Source organism: Pundamilia nyererei, unplaced genomic scaffold (genome assembly GCF_000239375.1).
Source record: "Pundamilia nyererei isolate P.nyererei 1_Seehausen unplaced genomic scaffold, PunNye1.0 scaffold00029, whole genome shotgun sequence".
Taxonomy (NCBI): Eukaryota; Metazoa; Chordata; class Actinopteri; order Cichliformes; family Cichlidae; genus Pundamilia; species Pundamilia nyererei.
In genome coordinates this window covers 2800455-2822426 of record NW_005187430.1, presented here as the reverse complement: position 1 = coordinate 2822426, position 21972 = coordinate 2800455, and the positions used below count along the sequence as shown (strand labels likewise).

Sequence of the window (21972 nt, the reverse complement as noted above, 5' to 3'; positions counted from 1 at the left end):
GGGAGTAAAACCGAACACGCTGAACAAAGGAACACAAGACCTCTTCAAAATAAAACAGGAAACATAATGACATGACAACAAGAACTTGACAACACAAGACACGCAGACATGAAGCACATGAAGGTGAGGGAGACTTAACACAGGGGTTGAATACACAAGGGGGCTCTAATAACAAAGAATTATAATGGCAACCTAGGCATAATAGAAATGAACGTAGAAAACCTAAAGGACATAAAAATAAAGCATGTGTACTCCAAACTGAACTTTTTGTCGGTGACACGAACACTTTTCCACCTTTAGTTCAGCATGAATACTTGAATCTGTTGCTGAAATAATTTCAGCCAGTTTATTTTTGCAGCTTCTGTTTAGAAATTATAAAGTCTTTATAAAACTTGTCTGTGTTATAAAGTCTTTCACATGTAAAAGCCTGGTTCTGCTGGAGGTCTCTTCCTGTTAAAAGGGAGTTTTTCCTTCCCACTCTTGCCAAAGTGCTTCTTCAAAGAGGATCATTTGATTGTTGGGGTTTTTCTCTCGATCATTGCGGCGTCTTTATTTTACAATATAAACCTCGTTGCAACTGTTGTTGTGATCTAATGCTATATAAATAAAATTAAATGGAATTAAAACTAAACTACTCGAGTGTTCTCCAGTATTCATGAAAAAAGAGCCAACAGATCATACATCTGATTACACCCTCAGTCAATTTGACTTATTAACAGTTTCAAAAATAAACCATTACAGGAATCCATCATACATTGTGTGTAATTACTTAATTACACGAGTAGGATGCACTGCACCCCCACCCCTTCTTAGCTGGGTGCACAGAGGTGTTGATGGATGCAGTGTAATGGTGCCATGATGCTGCATCTGTTCTGATGTAAAAGCCTGTTTTTACAGCTCTGAATGGGAGGACGGGGGAGTCATGAGAGGCTAAGAGTGGAAGGTGAAGTGTTTTGATTGATTGGGGGGGTAGGAGAGGTTATGACGTGGCTTTATGTTCAGAGAACATCATGCACCTTAAAGGTCAGAAGGTTTGAATCTCAGCAGAAGCTTTTTTGTGACCATAAATATTGACCTAGGTCCCCTTTAAAAGTCATTTCTGAGACTTTTTCTCGACAAATGCTCTTAAATTTTTACATTTGTTTCCCTGAACAGCACTTAAGACCAAGTACCCTTTAAATGTCAAGTTTTGGTGGGGCCAAAGAGGATAGCCAACTGTCTGTGATTCATATTGTTAAAAATAGGGATTGACCAAAGGGTTGTAACACATTAAAAAATCATGGCTTTATATTCACCTTTGTTTTGGAACAGTGGCTTGATATAGTAGGAAAAGCAAAATAAATGTGTAAATTATGTTTTATTTTGAAAACTTAAAACTTGGCTCAGTGATGGAGTAGCAGGTATATTCACCTTGGGTGTAACAGAGCCCCGATTCAAGAGTGGGACGGGACACAAACCCAGCCTCATGAATCACAAACTATTGCACTCCTAGTGTCTGTCTGGCCTGGATAAATGGGAGGGTTACATTAGGAATGCCATCCAGTGTAAAATCTGTACCCAATCAACAGATCCATCCTGATGAGGAGGAATTAAAGGAGCAGCCAAAAGTACCGTGAAAACTCAAAACGGTAAAAAAGAATGCGGTTGGCTATAATACTTAATATAATAGTTAAGGGAATCAGATACTGCTCTTAAAAAAGAAACAAAACAAAACTTACTTGACTTGAACTACTTGGCCCAAATTGTCCATCTAGACTGTTTTTTGCTGGTTTGGGAGATAATGACATGTCGATCTTCTCTCAAATGTAATGAAACTAAATGGTCTTTGCCTTGAGGCACTAAGAACTCAGAAGCACTATAAGTCTTTCCAGAAATTTCAACCCTGTTGGGGAAAAATCCATAAACCTTGTTGTGTATTTTTGTGTAGTTTCTTACTACCAAACTACAATCTGCATGAGAGAGGCTTGTTGTGCTTTTCTCCAAAACTGGACAACTCGGCACGAAACAATCTAGCTTGATAAAAAGCTTCTCGGGCAAAAGGGAGTGTTAAATTTCACAGTGGACTTTCCTTTTAAATGAAACATTAAAGTCAGCAGGGCAAATACACCAAGTGGGAACCTCCACGGTCGAACAAATGAAGTGCCAAAAACTGCAGCTCCACTAACTCACACTTGAGACAGTCAGTCGTTAGAGTTAAAATACCCAACTTTACAGCTCTGAAGGGTTGGTTGGCCTCTATGGATAGTTTCTTGTGTCATAACAACCATTAATAACCATGCAGAACATGATTTACTTTTGATAAATCATCATCTGGTTACTGGATAATTTAGTTGTACATGTACATTGAGCTGGCTGCCACTGCAACTCTGGAGTCACTGAACTGGACCTCTGACATGTGTGTGCTATAGGTTAGAAATATCTTCTTGAATTATTCTTGTATCGAACTTTGTACTCCAGTTTTGGGTAGTGAATTCTTTTATTTTAAGTTTTAGCACTAATTTACAAATGTGAGTGTCAGGCGTTTTATATTGTAAGGTAGGCCCTACAATAATAAACACAGAGAAAAACCGAACAATCATATGACCCCCTATGAGCAAGCACTTTGGCAAGAGTGGGAAGGAAAAACTCCCTTTTAACAGGAAGAAACCTCCAGCAGAACCAGGCTCAGGGAGGGGCGGGGCCATCTGCTGCGACCGGTTGGGGTGAGAGAAGGAAGACAGGATAAAAGACATGCTGTGGAAGAGAGCCAGAGATTAATAACAAGTACGATTCAGTGCAGAGAGGTCTGTTAACACATACTGAGTGAGAAAGTGGATTGAAGAGCAAGGTTGCTAGCATTAGCAGATAAGTTAGCACTCTACACTCAACCAAATTTGATTAATTCTGCCTCCAGTGAAACTAACGTGGTGGCTAAAGCGCAAAATGCTGCATTTAGAACCAATTTCATGGTGGATGTGCTTATCTCTTAGTCTGTCAGTAACACTGTCTTCCTCTCTCTTAGGACACACTCATCTTGGACAAATGAACTGAATAATTATGATTATTCATGAATAATGATTTGGAACGTGTTACATTTTTATTCAGTGCAAACTCCACTTAAGTAGCCATTAAATCACAGGATGCAAGTTAACGTGCAAGATTCATGAAGATCGCACATCTGCCACTTTAAAAGCTAATCATGCTAGCACGATAGCATTCAGGTCGGAAGTTTGAGATATCTGACGGATGAACATCTGCACAAAACTCGTGTTTTTCAGATGTTTTTCCATCTGGGCTTAATTGGAGCATTGACGGAGCATCAACACCATCTGTACTGTTAGACTGAAGAGTAGGCTTATTGTACAGTCAGCAGTTCTCTGTGTTGGTAGATATAAGTAACTTTAGAGAGCTAATATCTCAGCTTGAACAAAATAATGTCAACACTTTTCTACATCAGTAAGATTCTCCATTTTTATTATTTCACAATACATTCTTTAAGCAATAAATTGCAAAAAAGTGGAAGAATGCTTGATGTAGCAAATATGTTACAAATTAAAGTTCATGTAAGAAAAATATATTTAATTCTTGTGACTTTTCAGAAGGTTCAGGGCATGAACTCTATTATCATGAAAATATAATTTTCTGGCAGCTATTTCATGGTTCAGCCTTTTTCATGGTTAATGGAGAAGATTAATTAACAAAAAGATGAACATTTTCTAAGAATTTCGTCCACGGTTGGTTCCACAAGCTTTTGTGAAACATGGCCCATTTTCAGAAATGTGGAGAAGACTCCACTACATGTCTAAAATGTAAATGAAGTGCCTGTGGCTGTGATACATGAAGATTATCACTTTAAACACATGAACACAATCTGAATATTTGTGGTCCATGAGAAGGTCTCCATAGCTTGGGTCAAACCAGCCATTAACCTGATGAAGACGTCCCCAATAATCCCACTGATGTCATCCTATCGTGGGGAAATCTGCGACCGTGGTGAGGTTCAGAGTGAGAAAAGCCACAACTGCAGTGAATTACAGCGCTCTGAATCATAAGCGCTTATGTTAATTGTAAATGTGTCTCCGTCTTTATTGGCTTTGTTATGGAGTGACGTTAGTTTGAGTCATCTTACTCGATTATTGTCGCGAGGCTCATCGGATGTGTCCATGAATGACAAAGTTGCCATTAAAAATGAAAAATGGGGCATGATTGAAGGGTTTAATGGTTGGCTGGTGGGAGTGGAGGCTGACCTCAGCGGGGAGCTGTGTGATTACAGGGGAGGCGTTCAGTCCCTGGGGTCTGTGTCCTTCTTTCGGGTTACTCTGGAGGTTTAAATACTTTAACAGTGTTACAAACCGTCATTTGTGGCAGCGGTTTTCAGACTTGATTTGACTCTTACACAAGATCCACACCAAAATCTGTGCTGTTTGTGCGTTTTCTGTCCCCGTTTCTGCTTCCACAGGTGACCTTATTTAATCACGTGATTTGCAAAAACAAAATAAACTTAACCTCCACCATGTTTACTGTGCTGCTGTTGGATTTAAAAATACTGCCTGAAAACGACCTGTCATGCTTTTACTCTGTAATTAGTCTAATTAGTATAATTTTGTGATGGCATTGAGATACAGCGAAAGGGAGGGGAAAAAACATCCTGATTTCTGGGTTTCGGGTGTTTGCCAATTGTTGACACAGTGTAGATGTATGTGTGACTGCTGCGTGTAGACTTACATACACAAATGTGACGTAATTACTGTGTTAGCTGAAGGCTCTCCATCATGTAGCTCTTTGTTTTTTGTTTGGAGGCTTGTTACTTGGAGGTGGACACACAGAGGTTTAGTGAATGCAGGCTGGTCCTGGTTCATCTGAGGCTTTGGCTAATTGGGGTGGATACAGGAGGGGCTGCATGAGCGTTGTGGACCCCTTCCCCCTCCCTCTGCTGCAGAACCTCAATCTTTGAAGTATTAAGTGGACAGGGTACCTTGTCATTAGGACCGAGCCTTTCATCTGCACACTCCAGTGTGTATGTGTGTAGGTTTTGTGGACATTGTTAGTGGAGGGCAGGGCACTGGAGGAAGTGAAAGGGTGTAATTTTGGATTCACTCGGGAAAAGGGAAATGGCAAAGGAAACGAAGTAAAAAGAAAACGCAGATGGTCTGGAACAAAGTCACCAGTTGATCTTTTTAGTTTTAAGGTAGATGGAGATACAGAGCACACTTGGGTTTGATTGTGTACTCACCAGCATTGCATTGGCAAATTATTTTTTTTCCTTGTTAGTTTTTAGAATCCCACTTTGGTTGTCAGTGATTCAGTATATTGACAGTGTGTAACTCGCAGCATAAACCAAAAGCTCAGGCTCTAAATATTCTGCTACTGTATGATGTCAGAGGGGTCATCTCAGCCATACAGCTCTGACTGTGAACACAGAAGCCCCGCCCACCTACCGTTTGTGTTTGGCGTGGCGGCCAGTCAAAAGAAAAATGGCTTAAAGGGAGAGAGAAGCTGAAATGTCTTATTATAGGATTATTTTGTAAAGCTACTCTTGTAAAAACCGTACCATGAAAACAGAGCTGGAAGTTATCATCATAGGTCACTTTTAAAAAATAGCAAAAAAAGCCAGCCTACTTACAGAGAAAATTTATTCAGAGTTTTGTCAAACCCTAAGAAAGAAATCTGAGGTTTTTAAGCTTTTCCCAGACATCTCAAAGAATGAAAAAGTAGAAAAATAAATCTTCAGCTGGCTAAACTGTCTTGCTCTGATCTATCCACACAAATACAATACAGGCTACAGTTCTTATTATTGGGTATTTAACCTACAGGCCAGTGCGGTAGAGCTCTCCGGGGGGGTGAGAATAAAGGACAAAGTCGGAGCCTCTCCTAAAGAACCTTACGAGTGCCTGACCTCAGGGGAGTTTCCAGGACTTTTTCTTTCAGTGGTTTGGCAGCGGGAACTGCAGGACATCATAATAATTGGCAGAAATGAATTGTGTGGAAAATTGGCGCTGTGCCTTACTGATGTACTTTATTACATGAACAGTAGCACAGCACAAGAGCCTGCAAATGGGTTTGTGTGGAATAACTGTTTTTCAAAGCGATGAAACAAGTGTTTGGGCCCGTTACTCAAGTAAAAGTAAAAAGATTCACTATAGAAGTATGTTTAAACTCCCTGATGTAAAAGTTCTCATTAACCATGTGCAATCATGAGCTCGTGCAAACAACAGAAGACTTTCCTTCTGAGAGAGTATGAGTGCTCCATCCATTTGTGTTACTGAAAGGGAGGTGGCAGCCTTCCTAGTTAAACTCCATTCTGCCTCTCCTCGTTTCACTCCTCTCCGTCACTGACAGCCTGTCGGAGTTATGGCATTTTCATTAACTTGTGCTATCCGAGGACAAAGTGAGCCCGAGAGCAGCCTGGCTGACCAGCAAATGCGCCGGAAGAAGGAACGTGACTCCAGCACCCCCCGATGACTTTGTCACATTCGCCCGTAGTCGAGGTCTTCGGGGAACTCTGACCTGCACCATTAGAGGCAGCATTGATTGAGGCACACTGTTTTCAGCGGAGCACTTAGTTCAATCAATGACGTGTGCCCTGACCTTAACTACCTCGGTGAGAACAGCTCTTGTCAAACCACTCTGCTGTTTTTATTGCCTGCAAATGTCTGGGGAGAGAGCTGTTTGAAGTGAGCGAAACTCTAGATTTTAGCAGGGCCTTTTGCACTTTTAAGAATCCATTTCATTTCAAAGACCTAACTTTATTTCACAGCCCATTTTTGGGATGTTAGGCTGTTTAAGGAAACCAACATCGCTCCCCAGATAAGAACTTGTTCTCCTGAAACATTTTCTTGCATCCATCGTCTGCACTAATAGCAATCGCTGCAGTAAATCGTGGCTCTGAGCACTCCAGGGCGCAGTCGAAGCTCTCCGACAGATCTCTGCTCTGACAGCAGCTCTGCTGAGTCAATTACAGTCTTTTAAATGAGCAGCATCTGTCTCATCTCTTCCCCGTCCACAGAGGAGTTGTTCAGGGATGAAAGGAAATGCAAAGTCTCATCAGTTTCAGCATCACCACGCTTTCACATCTGACTGCTGAGGTGGTAAAGTGGGGAAAAAAAGCTCTGCGAGCTCCTTTGTGTTGTGTTGTTGCTGTGCTAATGAGCAGAGAGGCAGCCCTTCAAACCACGAGGTCGCCGGTTTGATCCCAGCAGCTACAAGTGTTCCCAACGTCGATCGAGAGAGCTTCATCTTAAGTGTTTTTCCCCTTAACCGTTTCTGGTTAGGAATGAAAAGAACATTTCCTAAAAACATTTATGCACCTTTTCTGTATTATCAAAGATTTTGAAACCAGAATTTGCGAAACAAAGGAAACTGCGTTTGGATACTGGAAGGATTCGCACCACATTTGCTGAAAATGGGTCAAACTTTGAAAGAAGACAAAGTGTGGAAAGATGAATCTGTGACCAAATGTCTTGTGAAGGACAGATCTCAGTAGTTAAAGCGAGTTGTTGGAAAAGCTGAGACACACACACACACACACACACACACACACACACACACACACACACACACACACACACACACACACACAGGACCTTCTAACAACCCAAGTAATGATTGATTTATCTCACAATTAAAACATGACAGCACTGGTTTTTTTTTTTTTTTTTCTCAGATAGAGAGGTATGACATACAGAGTGAGAGTGAGTCTGGCTATTTAGTATGAGCCTTAATTACCAGTCTGCCTGGATACCCTATCAGTCGATACTGGTTACTTGCTTGTATCATTCATCACTGAGCAGGTAAAAACAACAGTTACAGCTGAGAAACAAAGAACTGCACAAAAGCTCAGGCACATTAGTCGTTTTATAGTTGGCTAGATTTTATTAGTTTGTTACCTAACACTAATTAGCAGGGATGTAGTTTCTTGCACCTGTGTATTCTTTCATTGAAGGTTGCTAGCCATACTCTTGACCAAACGTAGTCTGAACAAGTTCCCCCCCTCCTCCAGAAAACAACCAACAAAAAGACATGCAAAGTCCAAAATCATGGCCGATATCACAGTATCGCAATGGTAGATAGAGACGGTGCTCAGTGATCAATAGAAAAAAAGAGTTAGCCCTGCAGGGAAATTTGAATCAGGTATTCCAAGCCAGGGCTTAATATGACTGCTGATAATCAACAAAAACCTAAATGCAGCACTGCTGTGATCACCTATTAAAAAGCACAACATGGGGGGGATCAATGGAGAGACCAATCTAATTACAGAAAGTCGGCAGATAAGTGCAGATAATGTTCCCCTGCAAACAAGCCACAGCGTCAGTTGTTTAGTTAAAGAGTTGATGTGTGTGTGAAGTTGCACAAAACAAAGTGGCAATATTAACATCTGGATGAACAGAAGTAGGAATTTAAAACCTCACTTTGTTATAGATGATGTCAGCACACAGTCTGATTGCATCATTTAACAAAAATGTTAAATGGCTTTAACATGTGGGTCTTCCATATGAAGTGTAGGAGGGGAGATGAGGTGGAGTATTTTAATCTCAGCACCTGCTGAATATATTTAATGGAAGGCTATTGTTCAGTCAGCAGCAGTGCAAACCTGTGGCCATCATCTGCTGCTGATCAGCAAGAATGAAGCGAGTTGTCGCTTTAATTAATGATGGCTTATTGCTAATATATGCAGATAATCCATTCACAAACTCGTCCCATTGGCTCACTGTGAACGTTTTCCTCTCTGCTGCCATGACAGCTGGTCAGGCCTGAGTGTTTGCAGTGCCTGGGGCGGTACAGTAGAGCTTGACGGACATATGGCCGGATGGACACAGGCCCTCAGAGGAGGGGAGGACACAATTGGATGGCTGGCAGACAGACAGACAGACAGGCGATGGCAGTGCAGGGAGACGGGCATCAGTGAAACACAGAGGCACAAGAAGACGAAGCAAACAGTGTAATGTTTATTTCAGGCCCTCAGTGTTCTCCGTGGACAGCCCATCATATGCTTTCAGTGAGTCAGTACAAGCTAAGCTACCTCAGCAGCAGCAGTGTGGTGCAGAATATGAAATCAGGCAGCGCGTGTGCGTGTGTGAGCAGCAGCAGTTAGCAGTCAGTCTCTCTGGTGAGATGGCTGCGGCAGCAGCCCGTCACAGCAGCCAGCTGTGATTGGAGATGATGTGCGTCTTCTGGCCCGAGGAGGCAAAGGGAAGCCGTCTCGTCTGCCGCCGCCAGCCTGACAGGAGATGACAGCTACCGTTTAGCAGGCAGGCAAAGGCAGAACGTGGTGCTCGCCTGTGGCTGTTACGTCATTTCACTGTCTCAACCTCCTCCCTTCCTCGACCTTTAATGCTGTGTCACTGGAGTTTTAGCAGGAGTCCCACCCAGACCAGGCGTGTCTGGAACTGACACCACACGCACAGTTTTTGTTTCTGGTAATCACAAGTCCATGATTTGAAATGCAGTTTGAAGATAATGCTTTAAATATGTGAGTATTTCAACGTTTTAGGGAGGAGGTTTTGATGTAGTGATGGGCATACAGATCATCTTACACAAAATCTTTGTCTCTTGTACAAAACAGATGCTGACTTTAATAAAAAAAAAAAAGAGAGTATACGCCATAGACACAATAACAGAGAATAACAACACCAGGGGAAAAACACCAAGCAAAACAACTGAGTTTTACTGTTATTCATCAGGTTCTTGTGGCACTGACATTCATTAAATAACATTTTAGGTGCTACTTTAGTCTGAGGCCTTGATTAATTAACACCATCACCTTCAAATCCAACTAAGAATTACTCTTATGAGACTGTGGAATTTAACTTTTCATTGAATAACTAAACCAACTAAACAGTCATTGTAAAAGACCAAACCCTGGGACTTGCCTTCCAGGTCACTTTTAAAATAAATATGATTTACTTTGATATAATTTCTCAAAAGCAACAGACTTCCTCAGTCTTGGGTCAATTTAAATTGCATTTCTGGCAAAGTCTTGAGTCAAAGTGGAAAGAGCGGAGCGGCGGCTCTGGTGTCTAAATCAAAGGTAATGTTCTAATGTTGTCAAGACGAGGTGCAGATGAGGTGTTTCCCCCTTGCTGGAGGCAGCAGATGGAAGGATTGTTTCTTAGAGCAGGCCAGCAGCTCGGAGGTTGCTGTTTCTGCAGCTCTGCGTTCACAAATGTCCGTTCTTCACAGGTTTTTTGGAAAATGTAACATGATCGTCCTCAACAGATGGGAGTATGGAATTGAAGGCTGTCAGAATTAAAGTTTCTACCTTTAATTCCTCTTCAATTACATTTTTTAGGGTTGGTATAGGTGCTAAGTGCTAAAACAGTGTGTCTTCTTGTTTTCTCTCAGTTGTTTTCACATAATCTCTTTTAGATGTCCTCATGAAGCTTCACATATGAGCCTTAAATTGGAGCAAAGCCAAAGCATTTCTAGCTGCTTGGTTCCATATCTTCAACCCAAACTACAGCCTCATTAACACCACCCGCGGTCCTGCTGTTTATTTTTAAACATCACTGCAGTTGGATGTGTTCTGTTAACAGTTAGCACACAAACCTGTAATACAGAAGCGAGAAAAGTCAACCCGAAGATCTTTGTGTTCATAATAAACAGGTTAAGCTGACTGTGGGTGTGAGTTTGGAGCGTTCACAGATGTGCAGAAAAAAGGGCATCATCTCTAAGAAAACAGGAGTTCCTGATAACAAATCCCAACGTGTTTCAGCCGTAAGAGTTTTCATTGTTGTTCTGAATCGGGGATGCGATTGAAATTTTTCCTCACAGAACATGAAAACAAGAAGCTGAACTGCATGTCAGAAGTTAAAGTTCTTTGAACATCTCAGACTGATGATGCACAAAAGCAGAAAGGGATCCGAGCAGGGATTCCCCACCAGCCCCACCTTTGATTTGGTGTCTCGGTCTCTGATTACATCCATAGAAAGTTTCTAAATGTTTCCCACCAGATGAGCAGACGGTTTGGGTACATGTAAAACACAGAAGGCTGATTCATCGGTGTGGCAACAGCAACACTTGGCTAAACATTCCAGTGGCTGTAATCTGACATTTTAGGATGTTTGATACTCATCCAAACCAATACGCACACGTAGCATCGCTCAGTTTCTAACATACATTCTCCGATATTTTACTTCTTTCTTGTTCTCCTCAGCTGTGCTGCTGAGACGGCCGCGGCCGGCCACGAGCGCGCTCCTCCTCATCCATCAAAGAGTCGCGCAGTTCATGTGGGGATATTCTGACAGTGTGGATTCACTCAGTGTGGATGATTTATTCATCCTGCTCTTGTGATGTAAAATTGCAGACTGTTTTGGAAAATATCGAAGCGGGGACAAAATTGACAGAACATCTCTTTGATCAAAGATATTTATTCAAAATATGGAAAACATGGCGCGCGCACTGTTGAAAGGGCCCGTCGCTTTCAATGCGAACATCTGTTGTGTTTATGAGAGAGCACGGTGTAGGCAGAGGGAGGTGGACGCTAAACATCACGGACCGTTTGAGATTGTTCATAACAGTGGAAACAAAAGTGACGCAGTGTCGGCTGGTCCGGTGTTTAGGCCTGTTTGCTTGCTACTGTTTAGGAGATTTCTACTAGATGACTGTTTTGGTTTGAATAAATCTTTACTGGCACCAGTATCAATAAAGATAATGTTCTGTGCTGGAGAAGGGAAGCACACACGCTACAGCATTTATTACATGCAGTCCTTAGCAGATCATTTGTTGTTTGGTTGAATGCTTCAAATCGTGACAGGCGCTTTGTTGTCCAGTCCAGGCATCGGGTCCAACTCTTATGAAAGGAAAAAAAAGAGAGCGAGCCTGCATAAATTTTTCATCATCTGTCTGAAATGAGATGATTTTTACTCCTTTTGCATTCTTTGAGTTATAAAAAGTGTTTTTCTTGTGCTTGTTTGTGGATTCTGGGGGAGAGAAAGGCGAACACACTCAGTTTTACTGCAAGCGGCTCAGACTCCTGCAGGACCTCCTGCAGGATCCATGGTTACACCATCCAGCTCGAAGTATAAGCCTTATCAAAAAGGAAAGTTCAAAGCCTAATCCTAAACTAGAGAGGGCGTCTGTCTCCTGAATCCAAATTGAAGCCTGCTTCCACAGGAGAGGGGCCTGATAGCTTCCTCCCACTCCACTTTCAGAAACTCTCGGAGCCCACAGTCTGAGAGCGAAGCCCTCGAAACCTATTTTGCTGTCTCCTTTTCAAAACCAGATCAAGTTTTGACTTAGAAAAAGAGCAGCTTTGTCCAGCTTGTGCCCCTGTGGATGAGGACCAATAGCAGTGTGGCCTGAGGAATCCAGCAGAGACATTATTTGAATGTCACTCTGCCAAATTCAAATGCTAGTGTTTGAACAGCGATGACAAAGTCGTTCTTTAAATATCTTTTAATGCAGGTGTGAGGCAGCAAGCGCATTTGCTGATACCCGTTTAATCATCTCATTTCGTCACGTCCTGCTGAGTACATCTCCATAACAGTAGCCGATAAAAAGGAAAATTAGCATTTTTATTTGACAGACTTTGTAGAATGTCACTTGATCACTTGCTCATTTGGATGGAAGCGCAGCAGCTGACAGAGCTCAGAGGGTTAGTGCATGTGGCCAAAGGTCTGTGGAGTCTTGAGTGGCATTTATTGCAAAGTTACATCACATAATTGGGATCTGGAGCAGATCTGGTTTGTGTTATAGTTGAAATAAAAAAGGGCCATTTAAACAAACAAATGAATAAATAAACTTAAATAAATATTAGAAAAATAAATCCATCATACCCTGATCGCCAGAGACTTTATTATATCATATGGGGTTTTTTTTGTTGCTGCCAAAAAAAGGCATGAAAGCAACAAAAAAGCTTTCGAGCCTGCAGCACTGAGACCAGCAGTTCATTCAGACATTGCTCTCTTGCGCACGCATTTCTTTAAAAAGTCAGACTCTATAGTTTTTCTACATGCACGCTCAAACCAGAGGCATCAAACCTTTGTTAGGGACTATTTTTAGCAGCAGATTAAGACCCATATGGCCACCAGAGTGAGTATTTGGGGAAATTGTGCCACAGAATAAAAAGACATTGCAGTGTGCACTCATTCATTTTTACATTATTATTTATTATGATCAGTTATGGTTTTGTTAATTATAGTTTTGGGATTTTAATGGGGTTTGTGCAAAATGATGAAATGAAACAAAATATAATTTAAAGTCCACATTTATGAGGAAACTTATCAAATATAAACAAGTTCGCTTCATTTTGCCTTCTGGGGTATTCCCCCCCCCCTCACTCACTCACACCCATTTTTGTGTCTGGGGGAGGAGGAGGAGAAGCAGGTGGTTGAGTGGGCGTATGCTCAGCCTCAGCTCCTCCAAGGTCAGTGGAGGTCACGTTTTAATGGGCTTGCCCAGCCCACCCGTGTCAGCGAGAATCTCTCACTCTATTTATTGCCTCGGCCGGCTGGTTATTTCTTCAGGGCAGCACTGGCATCGAGCCTTATTACCTCATAGCACTGCAGAGAAGGACTTTTACACCAGAGCTGCCTTTTTTTTTTTACATACGAGGCATTTAGCCAACAGTCTGGTCCAGGCATGCTTTAACATGAGTAGAAGCAAAGAGTAAATATGCAGTAGTGTCCAGCTTGCAGAAAAAAAATTCAAACAAAGGCAATTTTTATCTGTGATGTTCTATATAAATAATATGACTGGCAACATATGAAGTAGCCCTCTTTGCAAAGAAAATATTCAAAAAAAATCAATAATCTGCTTTGCTCTCTGCACTTTTCTTTACTTCGATCACATTAAACCCCGTCTGTTATCATATTCCTCATTTTATTAAATGTGTATTTCAAGCTCTGTAATTGCATCTCTGTACTGCAGCTAGCAATCAAAGCGCATTCACACAAATGATTTATGCTACATGCAGGGAAGAAGAAGACTGCATCGTCACAACAGCATTACTGCGTCAGACTGGTTGTTGTGGCCTGTGATCCAAACAATAGTTTGTCAGACATTCGTTCCTGTGTTTCATTTACAGAATCTCAAGAGCTGTAGAGTTTGCCTAAACTCTACAGCTCTTGAGATTCTGTGCAACAATGGTCATCTATTGGCTATAGCATGCTATCAGGGTTAGCATCGAAAGCTGCACTCAGACTTTTATGACTGGCCGTACAGTTCTGTTAGCTTGGACTATTAAACTAATAATTCTTTAAACTAAAAGCATCCGAGCGTTGAATCCAGAAATCCCTCTCAGCTGCTACACTCACAATTCTATTGGATGTGCTGAAAACATGCCCAGCGCCGACTGGGATCAGTAGTTTGCAGCTGTGCAGTTGGATTTTATCATACGTTATCATTGCAGTCCTCCTCACTTTGTCATAGTCATACTTTGTTTCTAAATGCAATCATCACTCCGTGCAAACATGGTACCTGTCTGCTGAATAGAAACGCTGTTTCTGAGAGAAACCTGGTTGCTGAATGTAAACCGCAGATAATAAGACCGCTGGTTGTACTGGGTCAAGGTGGATGCTTAAAAACTTGGCTAGATGCCACAAATGGGCTGTCAAAAGCTGTACTGCCCCCAGTGGGCAGTAAGGTGTACTGTCTTAATCAACAAGGACAGAAGATTACTAGCTAAAGTTTCTCCTTAGAGCAGATTGTTCCTGCTTGAGTAATTATTTAAGCTGGTTTTTCAGTGCACACCAGAGCCAGTGCGTAGAAGTATCGCTTGGTTGCGTTCTTTGTGCAGCAGTTTCATTCACTTCACCTCTAACAGCCACCGTCTAATCTTAAAGCAGAAAACCTGACAAATGAAAACATCTCCCTTCACGTGTCTCCTCCCTGCAGCCCCCGTGGCCGAGCTGGGCGCAGGTCGAAGGGTTTGGGTATGTAGGAGTGGATCAGGATTGTTGCTGACATCAAGAGCTGAGAGTCTGGATAATGTGGGCTGCGTTTGAAGTGTGGATGATGGGTGATCCTGCAGCACCGAGGCTACACAGCCCCATTCATCCCTTAGATCACACACACTCAGTCTTTGTTTTTTGTTTTTTTGTCTTTTTTTTTTTTCCAGAAGGGGAAGGAGGTAGAGGGGGGAGGGGGAGAGGACATGAGGTGTGGAGGAGTCAGCAGACTGGTGCTTCCTTTTAATTCAGCCAGCGTGGCTTTTTCCCTCCATTTTTATCCCCGCTCTCCCTTCGTCTTCTCTGTCTGTGTCATTTCTGTCAGATCAGGCCTAAATGAAATACAGCTCAGGATTAGAGAAAGATCACTGAACTCCTCTTAAGCCTCCCTTTTCTCTGTCTCTCTATCCTAACTTTTCTTTCCGTCTTAACTCATATTTTACTGTCTTCAGTCTTTTCTCTCTGCCTGGTCTCCCAGCTGCTGTCCTCTCATTCCTCCTCGTCCTCCCTCCTGCTGACTTTTCTCCATCAGTCTGTTTGTCTCTGTGTCCTACCTAGCTCATTCTTTCTCTCTTAATCTCCCCTGCTCTGCCTCTTTTTGTCTTTATCTCCCTGCTTTTCTCATTTTTCTCCCCTTGTTACGACTTCAGTGTCTCCTTCTCTCTTTGGCCTTTCCATCTGCTGTTTATCATCTCTTTGTGAGAGTAAGGCTGGGGGTTTTCCGTTTCTCTTAATGTCAACAAATGTTATCAACCAAAATGTCCTGCTGTCAAAATTTCCATTAGGATCAGTATAGTTTGACTTTCTTAAGAAAAATGAACTATATGGTTGTGCGTGAGTCATGATTTGGACTCACTATACAGAAATCAACACCAACATTTAGATGTTCCTACTAACAAGTATGCTTATCCAAAGCCAGATTTGACTTATTTTTCTACCCCACGGGGGCCGATAACTCCTTCGCCTGTCAGTTAGATATGCTTTATTCTACTTGTAGAGAAATGTACTTTCGACCACATGCTGCCAAACCGGAGACAGAAGCACAGACTGATTGCTGTCTTTTGTAGACAATGTGGACAAAGTGGTTTGTGAGGACTTGCGCTGACTTTGTGGGTCTTGCCACCTTAGCTTTCTGAAACGAGACATCACAAATACGGGGAATGTTTGATTTCTCAACCACAAGTAGGCCCCACCCAAAAGCAGACCCTCTTTATTGTTTTTCTAGACACCGATGAGATCATAATGTACAAAGTAAACGTGCTGTTCGATGTAGGAGTTGAAGTTTAAGAGTGTGACTGTGAGCACATCAGGAAAGTGCTTACTGAGGTCATGAATTAAGGGAAACAAAGTACTTTGCAGTAGAATTTATATACCGCAAGACCAAAGTTGCTGCCCCCTGCTGGTCATCAGAAGGAAAAAGACGTGGGTTTGAAGCAGGGGTGTCCAACTCCAGGCCTCGAGGGCCGGTGTCCTGCAGGTTTTAGATGTGGTCTTGATCCAGGACGGCTATTTAAATGGCTAAATGACTTCCTTAATGTGTCCTGAAGTTCTCCAGAGGCCTGGTAATGAACTAATCATGTGATTCAGGTGTGTAGACCCAGGGTGAGATCTAAAACCTCCAGGACACCGGCCCTCGAGGCCTGGAGTTGGCCAAGCCTGATTTAAAGCATTATAAAGCTGCGTTTAATTTTCAGCCAGCACGACGATGAGAAAATGTCTTATAAACAAGAGATTTGGAGATCACTGTTTTCTGTTTTTTATTTGATTTTTACAAAACATCCCAACTTTTTGGGAATCCCTTGGCTCTAACAGTGGAAAACTAAAAGTTAAACATCTGATCATTTGAAAGATTCCTCAAGTTAGCCACTGTTTTTGTTTTTCACTTCTGCACAATGTAATTTCATCATTGGCCAAAAAACCCGTTAAAATCAGGAACGAGCCGCGGTGTTGAAGGGTAGGGCTGCAATCTAATCGGTTTCCTGTTTGGAATACATCTCAAACTTTTCACCACCCCTCCCCCTATTGCAAAAAATTGCAAAGACCAAAGGACAGCATTTGTCTTTTTGAGCCTGGCCTGATTATTGCTTTGATCGCTTGGGATGACAAATGTCACTTGTGCCAGATTATAGTTCAGTAAGTAACAGGAGGACAAGCTAAAATAAATATTTGAATGTTAATGTGCTTTCTGAAGATACGCTGAGGCATGGACAGAGCAGACTGAGGTAATTTCCTTTAAACATGCTGATCAGCCCGGTCAGAAATCAAATGTGTTTGGTAAAAGTCATGAAAAAGTGCAGAGGAGGAGGAGGGATACACAATATTGTTGAAAGATGCATGCACACACTTTTTTTCCCTCATCTGGTTCTGGGGTCAAACTCAAAGGGTTGTTTGGGTTGTATTTGTGCTACGAATGGCTGAGCAACAAAGAAACGAGAGCTCTGGAGGAAAAGTAGCAGAGCGTTGGATGTGGGATCATCTCTTTCAGAAAGTTGCAGATAAAAGGAGCGACACTGATACGCCATATCCAACATCTAAAAGCTGTGGAGGAAGGGAGTTTCCAAAGCTATCTGACACGCAGTTCAGGCATAAATCTAGCTTAACTCTGCTCAGCACCAGGCTGGGACTGCATTATTCCTGCCTGAAGACACCCGCACAGCGGGAACTCTCAAATTAGCATGTACAGGTAACATTTCTACTCAGTGTGGAGCTGGAGGAAGGCCACGAGTTTTAGTGGCCACAGCTACAGAACTGAGTCATCGAGTTTTAATTGATTATAAATTGAGTTAAACGCTGAAAACCAAGCCTCAGTTTAACGTTTGTGGGATTTCAGTGGCTGTAATTAATAAAAGCTGGTTTTTACTAACCGATTCAGCTGGAACAGGTTCCATTTACTTCATATGTGCCCCAGTAAATGCACATTGCCTCCTATTTTAGCCTAAAACTGCAGGGGCTAACTTGTTCAGGAAATTGTAAAGCATGTTTACAAATGAAACTCTATATGTGCGAGGTGTTTTTAAAGCTTTATGTCTTCAGTGGGATCCAGCGGTTTTGGAGGTGGGAGCACAGGGAGGCAGGAAGCATTGAGAGACAGCCTAAACACGTTGTTGGTTCTGGTCTTTTTCTGGGATTTGTGGACACTAAGAAAAATAAGGATCCTCAGCGGCCGCATTATGTCTTACTTTTTCTGCTTGGCTCACTCACCAGCCCCCCCACCCCCCTTTAAATCTCTTGTTCTCTGCCTCCTTCACCATCTTCAAAAGGCTGTCTACTTCACCTGTTAGCGTTCGCTCCTGCGGGGCACATTTTCTCAGTTTCTTTGTGTTCTTTTAGAGGTCCTCTGCGGTGAAGCATCTTTTTCTCCTGACCACATCAGACAGGCCTGCTGCCACCCGGGACACTGTGATATGTGGGAGACGGCCAAGAAGGGGATAGTATTAGGGGGTAATTCTGAAGCAGTAAGGGAGGGGTTGAGGAGTGTACGTTGGGTCAGGTTACCTGGCTGTGAGGGCCACGAGAGAACAGGGTGATAGGGTTAACAGCTTGCGGTGGATTAGGCTGGTTGAACACCACCTTCCTGTGAGTGATTTTTGCTTTCTCCTTGATTTTTCTTCAGGCCAGCCGTATGCCTGAAAAGAAATTGAATTTGGCATCTTCTCAGACAGCTGTCGAACCTGCAGCTGTGAGCAAATAAGTGTCCTTACTGTGATGCCAGATAAAGGAGCTTAGCGAGTAAAATATATCATATGTGGGCTGGAGCCAGTTAAATCACATTGTTTATGGAGGGATGAGCCATCCCTCGTGTTCATGCACAGTGAATACTGAAGTGAAATTTAATGCCAAGACGAGGCATTCCTGCTCTTGTTCTGGAGTCACCTATCAAGGTCACATGACTGTTGGGACCTGAATGACTAAAGCCCATCCATCTATCCATCCAGATAAAAGGACTTTGCCTTGTAGATGGTAGTTGGTTGCTAGGGGGCTTTAAAAGTTCCAGATGTCTAGTTAACCCTCTTGTGTCTTTATCATGTCATATGTCGATCAACAGTATCCTTTGCTGAAGCTGGTAGTTGCTTCAGTTTACTCGCCTCAGAGTTGACACTGGTCTGATTGTATCCTCACGTGGTGTTGTCTGGACCTCTCAATGATGGCTCTCCGACCTACTCTACGTTACAGTGTGTCTAGTTAGCGTTTAGCTTAGCACTAATTAGCAGATTGTGTTTCTGTATGTGTGCAAGTTCACGGATGCAACTTGCTTGTTGATTTTAGCTGATAACTTGGAACTTAACTCTCTGGGTGTTGCAGCTAAAATGCTGAGGCTGTACCCGGTCTTTAAGTCTGACATCATTAGCCGGTTCCAGGTTCAAACTTTGCTTCAGGTGCCAAAGTCAAACAAACACTGCGGCATCACTGAGAGTTAAAAACTGTCTAAATTCTTTCATCTTTATTAAAATGATCAGTGTGGCTGCTCTACCAGGTGTAACAATTAAGTTTAACATCCAGGCATCCATGAAAACACAATTTTTAAATTTTAGTTAGCAGGGAGTTAGCTTGCTAGTTTCCATCTAAAGATGATATAATCTAAAGATGATGTAATGACTGAGAGATTTCTGATGTAATTAAAACGTACAGCTCTGCTATCACTTCCAACATAAATGAAAACTAAACAGCAGTGACGTTTGTAGGGTTACTGAAGGTGGGCTAGCTGGTATATAATGATGTGCTACGTGGTGGATAGCTACACAGCTATGGTTAGCATAATATAAACACAGTGAACCTGGAGGATGAATGCTAACCTTTTTTTCTGAGCTTTAAAATGAATAGCAGTAATAAAAACCGAGAGAGGCCGACACTGGTCACTGCCTTTTTTTCGGGGCTTCAAGCGTAATCACTTAAAGACCAGATGAGGCTACAGAATCCAAAAACTGGTGATGTCACAGTGTTTATATCCATTGATCAAATAAAGGCCCGCCCTTTAAGCCAACCTTCATGTGATTGGCTGCTTCTAGCAAACAGAACTTTAAAGGGCAGCACTAAACCGGTCAAAATAGTGTTTGAGCTCAATCCTCAAACAGCACTCAGAGGCGCGGTTAGTTTCACGGGCTGACTTTTTTTCTGATTTAAACATCGACACAATTCACTGTAAGCTGTGTGTTACAAATACAAATAAAAAATATTATATAAAAATATTATATAATAAAAATATTATATAAGCCACTGAAAGTCCAGATCTCAGAATGATTTTAGCCATGACTGCCTGTTTCCCTGCTTTTCCCTCCATTAGTGCTTCCCCTTTGTCTTAAAAATGTGTGAATGGGTGTGTGAATGGGTGTGTGAATGGGTGGATGAATGGGTGGGTGACTGAACGTGTAAAGCGCTTTGGGGTCCCTAAGGACTAAGTAAAGCGCTATACAAATACAGGCCATTTACCATTTTACCATTTAAAAGAATTTATTACCACATTGTCAAGAGTAGGGTTTGTTTGGGAAATTGTGTGTGTGTGAGTGTGTGAGTGTGTGAGTGAGTGAGGGAGGGAGGGAGGGAGGGAGGGGGGGACGACTCGCAGCACATTCACAAAACTTCCAAATCCTAAAGGAAAACAGAAATCACCTCCCTGATGACCTCGTGCATGCAGAGAAACTACTTTTCTCTTCCTGTCCAGCCTGACAGAAGCCTGAGGTCTTTTGGCAGCAGCTCAGTAGCTCAGAGATGCAGCTCTGCCTGCACATCAGCGCTGAGGAGGAAAAAGAACCAAAAAAGAAAACACACACACACACACACACACACACACTCTAATGAGGTGATGTAATCCACCACTTCTTATTCATAGTGACACAAAATGTTTCTGGCCTTCAGCAGTTTCCACTGAATTTCCACTGATGAGGGCCAGATGGCTTAAATTATTTTGTCTTCTGTGTAATAATGAGATAATCTCATTAAAGGGGCTTGGATTTAGTGCTTATTTAGCCCAGCCTGACCATCATGCGTTTATGGTATCCTACTACTTATTCTAAATTCATCATTAGACCTTCGAAGTAACATAAAGCACATGTTTTGTTTTTTCCTTCAGTCATTTTGAGATTCTTCAGGTTTTATCAGATTTTTATCTTGTATGAAAAAGTGTTGATCTGTTTTCACAAATAAACACTGAATGACAAGTTCAGCTAGTCGGTTGTACGATTGAAACCAGGAACAAATTCATAATGCTTCAAGGTTTCTTAAAAGAGGATTTTGTTTTGTTGTTTCTCTGAAGTCAGCAGCATCATCCAAATAAAAAGATTGTTAGCTTACTCTGAACAGAGTGGGTTGTGATATTTGGGTGGTAAAACCTTGTTCATAATCTATTAATTGCACATTACTTGGTTTTTAGATTCAGGCACCACCTCCTGCCGGACGGTGCACCCCGGCTCCAGGAAGCTAAACCTGCATAAACTACTGCCTATGTCTAAATGCCAGCCTGCCCAACAGGACACTGACGTCCTGTATCTGTACCTCAACAGGTCATAGCTTTTTGTGCCAGAGAGAGGAGACCTTAAATTATATATCTGAGAAGCTGGTGCATGTTCTGTGGTCTCGTACAACAAAATAGTACTTTCCAAAAAAGCTTTAGTGACCTGCTCCTATTAGTTTTCTTTCTCTGTATGTCCAGATTATAAGAACACTTCCTCTAATACCTAGAATTTCACCTCAGGTCCTCACTTAACCGATTATTTAACACCATCGACACAGTGTAAACAGCTTTGTTTTTTTCTAACGTCACATGTTTAGGCTCACTCTTGTGCCATAATGAAAGTGGGGGTGTAATAGATATTCAGTTGGATGAAATCTGAATGTTAAAAGTTCCTCAGTGCTTTGAGTCTTCTCTGTATGTGTGTAGTCCTTAGCTGTAGATGCTGCATTTATCATCAGGCTGAGTCCCGATTACTCGTACCTGAGGAGACGTGCATCTCCTTGTTGGAAGCAATAAAGTTATATATTGGTCCTCGACTTCACGTGACATCCCTGCCTGTTGGCTCTGCACCCTTCACATCTTCATTAAAAAGACGAATAGGCAGGAAAGTGAAATCGAAGAGCCCGATGTCTCTTATTTCAGCTTTACCTTCCTGATATA

At 42.2% G+C, this 21972-nt stretch overlaps 1 protein-coding gene across 1 annotated transcript in view; it reads left to right on the top strand.

Moving 5' to 3' along the window:
- brf1a (BRF1 general transcription factor IIIB subunit a) overlaps positions 1-21972 on the top strand; it is a 125347-nt gene that overhangs the window by 47562 nt on the left and 55813 nt on the right. The window lies entirely within an intron of this gene.